Source organism: Trichoplusia ni, chromosome 14 (assembly GCF_003590095.1).
Source record: "Trichoplusia ni isolate ovarian cell line Hi5 chromosome 14, tn1, whole genome shotgun sequence".
Taxonomy (NCBI): Eukaryota; Metazoa; Arthropoda; class Insecta; order Lepidoptera; family Noctuidae; genus Trichoplusia; species Trichoplusia ni.
In genome coordinates, this window is record NC_039491.1 from 10,047,615 (window position 1) to 10,054,977 (window position 7,363).

Genomic DNA, 7,363 nt, shown 5'->3' on the forward strand with positions numbered 1-7,363 from the left:
ACATCCAGTTTGAGCCAGCTACCTTTCCACCACGCTTTTTACCATCGCTTTATGGCTCGCTTGCTCCGACAGCAATCGGTCCTTCGACAAAACATGGCTGGCCCACTGCCACTTTAGTTCTTCTTCGGATAATTTCCATGTTAATGTCCATGTTTCGATACTCATGACAGGCAGGACGAGTTAGTTGAAAACTTTCGTTTTCATACATGACAACTTGCCTCCGTGTAAGACAAGCATTTGTGTCACAAAAATAGACGCTGTATTAAAATTGACAAACAGACCATATTTCAATAGGTATAAACTTCGATTATGATTATTTAAAGTGACCTCTTTATCAGTTTAATATTTTTATCTAAAGGTTGTTTAATTAATCGTAATTATTCCTTATCTTAGATTGTAGTTATTGGAGTATGGGTTAGGAATTCGGTAAATTTACGAATGAACAGGTGTTGCTTCCGATGCAGACTCGTCGGCAGGCGCATTGGAATTTCCGGAGTCCAAATTTCAATTCAAAAAAGCTTAAGCAGCATACAAATTTCACAAACAAAAAAATAGCTTTAGTTACACCTTGAAAAAATCATAGCGTACTAAAATTTAACCTTAACCTATTCGATGTGTAAGCTTTGTGCCTGATGAAGGTCCGAGCCCGGAGTACCTTCGGTAATGCTACTCCTATGAGCGTATATTCTCTGTGGACTCAATTAGGGCTGATGTCTGCTGGCCTGAAATGGTTACCGCGGCCCCGAAACACAAAGGGCAAAGGAAGAAACGTGGTTGGTTTTAGTCAGTAAGTCTGACGCCCCATTCCGCTTATACCAAAGCGTGATCTGATGACGAAATTAAGATCAGGCGGAGTGTACTTTTCAGTACACTTTTTACCTACAATTGCCGTCACTAGCCCCCACTTTCATTCATGTCACCATCATCCAACCTCTAGGTAACTCATCGTCTGTTTGTGGTTCGTGTACATGCATTTTGAAATTTGACTCGATCATCATTTCATCTTCGTTGCATCAACCTATACTACTTCGCCATAATAACCTTCTAAAATAAAAATACAAGATAATAATTGAAAGCCAATGACAGGCTGCCAAGTAGTCGTTATATTCACAAGTTAACTCTTCTACCTGTACTATAAACTCGAAGTTCTGCTATAAAAGAACTATTGCCGTAGTGAGATGCTGATATCTGCATGATATAACGCCATCTCGCTTGCACAAGCAACAATTTTCTTCAAGAGCTCATAGTGAAAGAGCTGTCGTCTCGTTAGAGTAAAATTCATGTAATTCCAGTCTCTCGTTAGAATCTGTTTGCAACACTTAATTTTCTTGTCTGCGCTTCAGTGAATAACCTTCAACAAGACAATGTACAAACGATGCGACGACAACCAGGCGACGGATAATTTTATAGATTTCGTTTAACAAAGCTGTACTTATTCTGTACTTTTTTATTGAGTTTTTTGCCGGTTTTTCTTTATAATAATGACATTTTGGAATCGTGCACAAGAAATTATCTATATCTATACTAATATATAAATCTGAAGAGTTTGTTTGTTTTTTTTAATGCGCTAATCTCAGGTATCACGGGTTCCAATTGAAATAATATTTTTTTGTTGAATAGACCATTCATCGAGGAAGGTTTTAGGCTTTATACAATCACGCTGCGACTAATTGGAGCGAAGAAAAAGTCATAACTTATATCTTCTAACCACGCATACGAAGTCGTAATATAATTTTAGAAATAGTCATAATTGTAACATTTAAAACGTGCCTTAAACGACCTACTTGAAATAAAAACTTTTGTTACTTTTTTATTCTGTTGCTGATTTTTTGTCACATGTTATTTGTAGCTTCGCCTTTAATATAATTAAATAGCAGATAGTCAATATCAAGATAATAGACAATTATAATCGCATAAGACTCTTACTGATGTCTGGAGACTATCTGATAATGGCACACGCAATAAAAGACGAAAATAGATCATGACATTCTTATTTCATAACAGCATGCACTTGTTTTTTATTCAAACCTATTTAGATTGTTTTTCAAATAGCAAATCGAACCAACAACGACTCCCGTACATAGGAATTAATTCTTGTGATGCGGGGCTTCTCACATACATTCAAGTCACATGCACAAAGACATCCAGACTCAGGATAAGCATTCGTGGATCTCACAAACGCTTGTCCAACGCAGGGATCGAATCCGACACTTTGCATAGTTTAGCGTGGGTTTAGCGTGACCTCAACCGTTTCCGTGCAAACAAAAACTTTATTGAAACACTAGTAAAAATACTGTATACTTACCCAATAACCAGGCACTCAATACTGACTTGTATATTAAAAAAAAAATGCTGCTCTCGGAGACTTAAAGGATTATTATATTAGCAAATTCTCACACTTTCTAACATTCATAACTCTTGTGTATTTCCACGTTAATAAAATACTGTCAGACGACTGCATTATACTGTGGTTAAAAATCTGTTTAGCTCGTTATGTTTATAAATTAAACACGTACAACTTTATGAAGAAAGAACTATTTGCAACATTGTTTTAGATTAGTATAAACAATTTTATCTTAAAGGCATTTAAATAAAATACACGAATATGTATGAAACATATTATTTATTTCTTCATTACATTGAAAATAATTGAAGAGTCATTTTTTTCATTGGCCTGGCCTTTTCCCAACTATGTTGGGGTCGGCTACCAGTCTAACCGGTTTCAGCTGAGTACCAGTGTTTTACAAGGAGCGATTGCCTATCTGACCTCCTCAACCCAGTTACCTGGGCAACACGATACAACACGGAGGAACTCGCTATGACACAGATGGTCACCCATCTACGGACCAACCGCGTCAAGCATAGCTTAGAGTCTGAAGTCTAAGAGTATCGTGAAAAATATTAGAGTACTTTTATTTCCCCTTTTGACTTGAGACTAAACTAAAAGAAATATCTTTCATGTTATCCTTGATATTTAACAATACTGCACTTTTGAGTACATGTTTCACTATAATGATACATAATACGTTCATATTTTTGTTATTTATCATTTGAGTATAAAAAAACCTTGGCAGTTAATTAAAAAAAAAACACATAATCTTTGCAGCCCGGAATCATTCACTGCTGGTTGCCAATCTTCTCTTCCTTCTCTTTCGTCCAACATGCAAGGGACTCCTACAGACGTAAATGTAACGTCAATTCTGAATACGCTGACATGCAAAGAACTATAAAAATCTCCAAATATTTCTTACCTTTGGCTACCGACCTCCTTTGCCCCTTGCTTATTGGATCTAGTTGGTATTCCGGTCACAGTCCCCTAGAGACCTCAGGAACTGCAGTGATGAGGGTCCAGACTCGAGACTCTTCGTGCGGAAACGTTCAAGTGGAAAACCACTTAATGATGTCATTATTTCTTTGTCTACTTGTAGTTGGTTTATTCCCGCGTTTTTCCCATATTACTACGTTTCGAAATTCATTGAGAGAAAATGAAAATCAAAACCATGCAGCCAGCCTTTTGGTCACGTTTCCCGACTTTGGAAGGGGTAAAGATGGTTTTTTTGATGCTCTGTTATTTAAATATATTGTTAAATTTGTATTGATAGGTACTAGTATTAAGTTTAAGTCCAAAAAAATCTGAAAAATGTATGAAATAATACCCTATGGTGAGGCCATCAGTTTCTGAGGAGGCTCTCATTCTTGAAAAGAAAGGAATTTTTCCTCTTAACAAATAAACACATACATTTGTAGGCAAAGTTTTCAGCAACATCATCTATATAGCAATACATTGTACTATCATTTTTAGAACTCTAAACTCAACTATTGCTGGACGACAACCCAAAACCATTTAGTCCAATCGTAAAACTGAATTCTTAGTCCTTTACTAATATAAAATGCTGGTCCCAGAAAACACAATGATACTTAAGGAATACCGTCTATGTGGGTCAAAAAATAATAGTGATATTATGCGCAGATTCAAAGGCAGCATAGGTTTGCTTTGATGTCGCCAGTGAAGAGTCATTATCGTCGAATATTATGAAGTTAAAATTGTATTCGTATGTTTTTATGTAGTTCCGACTTGGTGAAATGATGTCGGGATTTTTATGTTATACAGATACAGAACTTTGTTAAGTTTGATTTGTAACTCGTTTTTCTTTAATAAAGTATGATTAATAAATGCACATGTTACAGAGTAATTATATTAGAATATAATTCTAACTTGATTGGACTGTTGGTCTAGTGGCCAGTCGTCCTGATGGCATTAAAGGAGGTCGTGGGTTTGAATCCCATCTTGGACAAATGTTTGTGTGATGAGCACGATCATTTGTTCTGTGTCTGGGTGTAATTTATTGTTATTTTGGATAGCACTGATCACAGTTCAAGCTTCTAAAATATGTGTACGAAATAAATTGCCATCTATATAAAAAAGTCATTTAAATACTGGACTCAACTGAAACATTCAAAACGGGATCAATTTTGTTCTACTGGATTTATACATGTACAAAGACAGACTCCATCCACATAGCATATGAAAATGATAGAATCTCACCTTTGATGAGATATCATAAAAACTCATATATAACCACAGCTCATTAGACCCATAGCATAATCATAGCTAATATCTTAGTCAAAACGGTCCCTATAATTACAAGGTCCTTAACCTTTGATAACCTATTCCAAGTTTCCTATACTTGCCCTTTACTAAGATCTTATTAAGCAGGACTGCAGCCGTTGTGGAAAAGAGATAGCGCTCTATGTTGCACATAGCTGTCTCGCTCCCACAGCATTTGTTTAAACTTTCATAGTACATGCTCTAGTAAATTCATCTACTATCAAGGAACGGTTTGGTTTCCGAGGTGCTACCGTCATTCATGTTGCAGTTGAGTGTTAGATCACTCAACTCAGGTGTTTAAATATTTAGCTGATGTGGGTAGTTTTGCATACGGTGTAAAGGTGTCATATACTGTGGCAGGGTGAGAGAGCATAGATTTTGTATGTGTGTCAGTAATCTATACTCTATACTAATATATAAAGCTGAAGAGTTTGTTTGATTGTTTGTTTGAACGCGCTAATCTCAGGAACTACTGGTCCAAATTGAAAAAATCTTTTTGTGTTGAATAGACCATTTATCGAGGAAGGTTTTAGGCTATAAACCATCACGCTGCGACTAATAGGAGCGAAGATACAATGAAAAATGTGAAAAAAAACAGTGCAGGTATAAATCATAACTTATATCTTCTACCCACGGGGACGAAGTCGCGGGCAACAGCTAGTATCTTTAATAAGTAACTTGAAAACAAGACAAATCTGGTTTTGTGAAATATTACAGAAAAATATAGTCATTTGTGTCGTTGCTTTACAAAAAAAAATCCTCAATCAGGACTTGAACCTGCGAATCCTTTTAAAACGGACCAGTTTCTTTATAAACCAAGATACCGGTCACTGATCAAGAGTTTCAATTTGTTTGTTATATCGTTTCTTATGACGGACGAGTGCTCTACAACTCCACACTCACCAATTTACTGATATCAATATCCTACAAACTGAACAGTCATGTAGAGTATAATTCACAATAATATAGAGTACTCACCAAATAGCTTTTCATCGAGCTATTCTCTCATATAAATTGGCTTCAACGATAAATGTATTTTATTAAGGTAAAAACGATTTGCAAATTATTAGGGTACCCTTATTTATTCGATTTAGTTGGCAAAGCAGATAACGTGTTCACAATAAGCTGCTTTACTGAGGTTCTGAAAGTAAATTTACTTAAGCTTGGAGTATTTAAATTTATCACATTTTTGTTCTTTAGGATTTTGAAGTTTTTCTTTTAGATTGTTCTAGTCTGGTTTATATTATAATGGAGTTTCAAGTAGTCTGTGTTTCGTATCATTTAATCCATCTTTCTGCACAACTTTATACACAACTACTACCTGAGATCAATAACATTCAGGTAGTATTTTTACATGAATATAAAAATCGTAAAAAATCAGAGAACACTGGACTTTTTATTATTTAATCTTCTTTTTTTTGGATGGCAAATCATGAAATGACTCTTCCTGCTTTGAGTTGAGCGGAAAAGAAAGTCAGCGTTTTGCATATTGGGCCTCGGTAACCCTTTCGGCAAATCCCGCTAGCCCACCTGGCATCAGCCCTAATTGGCTCCCATGAGCTCGCTGACATCTCCTTAAGGCGCTCAAGGAACACGAACGCAACATATAGACTTCCCCTTACCCCTGAGTTTGTTTCAACATTACTTCTCAGGGTAGTCAGATAGGAAATGTCGACTCCAGCGTTGTCAAAAAAAGACATGTAAAAGTGATGATATTATTTCATTTAAACCGAATTCTGTATTACCACTACATCTCCAACGTTTTTAGCATCTTGCCAAATCACGCAACACTGCCGTTACTGCATTGCACAGGCTTGTAATTTAAGACTCTCAGTCGATGTAAACAACGGTTGAAACTTGTAAGAACCTTTGCTTACTCGTACTTGTTATTTATTTAACCTCGCCTCGGTTTGGGTCACGTAGCTGGGCTGCAACGAAACAGGTGCACTAACGAATAAGATACATGACTCTATTTGAAAATTAATTTTGTTTAAGAGACGGTTTTGTAGAGTAACTCCTAGTTTTTAAGTAAATATTCAGACAATAGTGTTGTATGAATTCTTGTTTTTAATGTGTTGCGATTGTTTCTGGTTTTTTTTAAACATAGTCCCAATACCGGGCTTATTTCTCTCTTTTTTTATTTAATGTGGATTTTTTAAGGGTGATGTAATATTTGAATAAATTTTACTAAAATAGTTCAGTCTTAAATTAAAGTCTCTTAAACACAAATTTTCAAATATGTATTTTTTTGTGATTTTAGACGTATACAATAAAAATGTGCAAATAGTTTAATTGTTTATTTCGCAAAAAATACATGTATAAGAGGACATCCATTTATCATTTATTCTTGAATAATAAAACGATCATAGTCCTGGCAAAAAAAAAGATCCGATACAAAACTGTTTATTAGTCTTGAATTACGTAAGTAGGTCTCAATATGTCGGAAAAATATTTTCTTTCATAAGCAAATCATTTTTTCATCGGAAAGTTGAGCGCTAAAGTAAAATAGTTGTTCCAATTTCTGTATAGTTAAGTTAGGAATATTGCGATGACCTACTTTTGAAGCCTTAATTGACTAATAGTTAACGCGGCAAACAAATATCTGAAAATAGCTTGTTTTCAAATAAAATTGTTTTTATAAGTGTTGACCTTTGATTTTTATTTATAATTACAAAAAAAAAACTGTTTTGTAACGCTGACATATTGACTGAAAATCTTGATTTTTTATAAAATACCGCAAATCTTTATTAATAA